Source organism: Schistocerca serialis, chromosome 6, assembly GCF_023864345.2.
Source record: "Schistocerca serialis cubense isolate TAMUIC-IGC-003099 chromosome 6, iqSchSeri2.2, whole genome shotgun sequence".
Classification (NCBI taxonomy): Eukaryota; Metazoa; Arthropoda; class Insecta; order Orthoptera; family Acrididae; genus Schistocerca; species Schistocerca serialis.
The window spans coordinates 412,427,809-412,430,584 of NC_064643.1; positions in this window are offsets into that span (position 1 = coordinate 412,427,809).

Genomic DNA, 2,776 nt, shown 5'->3' on the forward strand with positions numbered 1-2,776 from the left:
TTGGTTACTATGCTAAACAATAGTCTCATGTAACTGTGCCACTTTGAAGCCTAGTGAGGTATACTTTAAAAATGTTTTAATATTCTTGTTATTGTGAAGTCACACAGCAAAATATGCAAAGATGAGCAATTGAGAAACGTTGACTGAAAATATCTCAAGACTAAGATAGAAATAATTGAAGCTCAAATGGCTCTGAGCACTATGGGACTTAACATCAGTGGTCATCAGTCCCCTAGAACTTAGAACTAATTAAACCTATCTGACTCTGTGACAAAATGACTTTGTGTTACATGTTGGCCTTGAAAGTTACGAATCTTTGTTAGTTTAGAAAACAATTTCTGGACTAGAACTATCATTGTAATTACAGAACAAATGATCACAGAATATAGCGCATCTGACTTTATCTGTTAAACCTGTCTGAAATCACAATGTAGCACTTTCTTAAGGTATTTTACTCTCATTAAACTCTGAACTTATATTATCCTCGTAAACGCACTCTGACAATAAATGTGCCTGGCTCTGGATATGAACTACAATGATCATGAAATTTATGGCTTACGTGGGCTCAGTGGTCCGCTCGTCTGCTCTGCAGCCTTGTCTTCTTATAAAATAGTGATCTGACTGTCAAAATTAAGTTTCACTCACCGAACCTGCGATGTGCAATGCTAGGTGGGATTTCCTCAGTATGCAGAAATGTGACTCAGCACATAACTCTCGTTGTGCAGTGCGAGTGTGCGATCAAATAAAACCATGAATGCAAATGAATAATCAGGTACTATAGTCCGTTCCACGAACAACTGCGGTTCGCGCATGTGGAGGCACAAACGGGTACTGCATTGTTGACGGTTCCAAATGACAATTGCGGTGCGCGCATGCGCGTGCTTTCCGCTTGAAGAAAGCGTATATCCTGCACACTATGTCTCTCGCTTGCTTCTGTGGAATTTATTACTCACCACCACTATCAGTGATGACAACTCGCAACAAATGGAACACAAATTCACTAAAGGACTCGCTACAATCACGTTTAATGCTCACATAACTCTGCGGCGCGCGCGTGGCGGCATACAAAACCGCCAATCCAGTTTTCTTTCCGTAATTAAGCTAGCGCGCAAAGCACACAACGGTGCTAGATATGCTTCGATGACATTGCAAGGCGAAAAGCTGCACTGCTGTCACATTATAAGACCCTTCATAACAGCTGCGACTTCTCTGCGAAATGGACAACTACACTTGAGGCGACACTGCGTGCCGCAAACGCCCCGTTAATATAAATGTCCGCCCCGATAGCTGAGTGGTCAGCGTGCCTGGTTGCCGTCCTACGGGCCCGCGTTCGATTCCCGGCTGGGTCGGAGATTTTCTCCCCTCAGCGACTGGGTGTTGTGTTGTCTTCCTCATTTCATACCCATCCGGCGCGCAGGTCGCCCAATGTGGCGTCGAATGTAATAAGACGCAGGCGGTCGGACCTGCCCCGCAAGGGGCCTCCCGGCCAATGACACCAAACGCTCATTTTCATTTCCAATGTAAGTAGATGCGGCATAATCTCTACTGAATGTTTTGAAGACCAGAAGCTATATTTTACAAAAACACTTGGAGTGAATCATTATTTGGTTACTGAATATTAGTATTACACTTTTCTTATTGTCTTCAAGGTTTGCACACAGAAAAAGATTGACGACAGACGAAATTGAGCGCCGTCTTTTGGAATCATCTGACGGAGAGGATTACGCTGATTTCTTTGACAGCGATGATGAAGCAGAAACAGTCGAGGCTGCTGATTATTCTAGTGAATCTGAACAATCGTACAATGGAGGGAATGAAGTGAATGAATTACCAAGTATGAGTGCCATTTTTATATTGGGAAGGACCAGGAAACTTTATGGATAAGTAATCCGTTAGTGGTGCCGGGTAAACCAAAACGCAAGAATATAATCAAGGTCTTACCCAGCCCGAAACGCAATGATACAGGAACTAAAACTGAAATCGAAAGTTTTCTCAAATTTATTGACCCTGACATATTTGATTGTGTTGTTGCGAATACCAATAGATAAATAAATAATTGTTATAACCAGAAATAACACAATAAATATATCACCGTTCCACAGTTCATTGACACAACACTGATACAAAATAATTATGTTGCCAAGAGCCAAGTTGTAGATGAACACTTTATAGAAATTATGGTGGTTATACCATTGTCCAGGAAGTGCAAGTGAAATGCAGAATTCCGGCGGAAATCAGAAGTCCTTTGATGTAGCAAGCCTAGTGAAAGTTGAAGTCCAAGTTCCAGTATAGCAATCGAAGTCCAGAGCGCAGCCAAAACAACATCGAACAACAGGTCCACCGCAGCGTAGCACTTCCTAGTTGTGGAGTAGAACATAGCACGATGAGAACTGGCTTGTAAACGTCAGTAGCGGCGTTAAATAAGGCCCCATAGTTAAAGGCGTCGGCGGCTGGCGTCGCTGCATACTCCGGGCGGACAATCGATTGTTCCTCGAATCCAGTTGGTTGCCAGCCAATTCCTTTCGCCAACAGGTACCAGGGCAGAACTTGGAAGCAAGCAAAGGTGGCAAGGCCTTGGCGTCGACATGAACAGTATCAAGAGGGTCCGGGGCTGCCGTCCGTGGAGAAGTCCCGCTAATCTTTTGTCTCCAATGGGTGTACACCTGTAACTGCTAAAGAAAGTTAGTGATGCATCGGTGGAGTGGTACTCGAGGTATTTCTTCATTTGAGTTTTGTAAGCGCGGACCATCCTCTCGGCTTCTCCATTAGATTATGG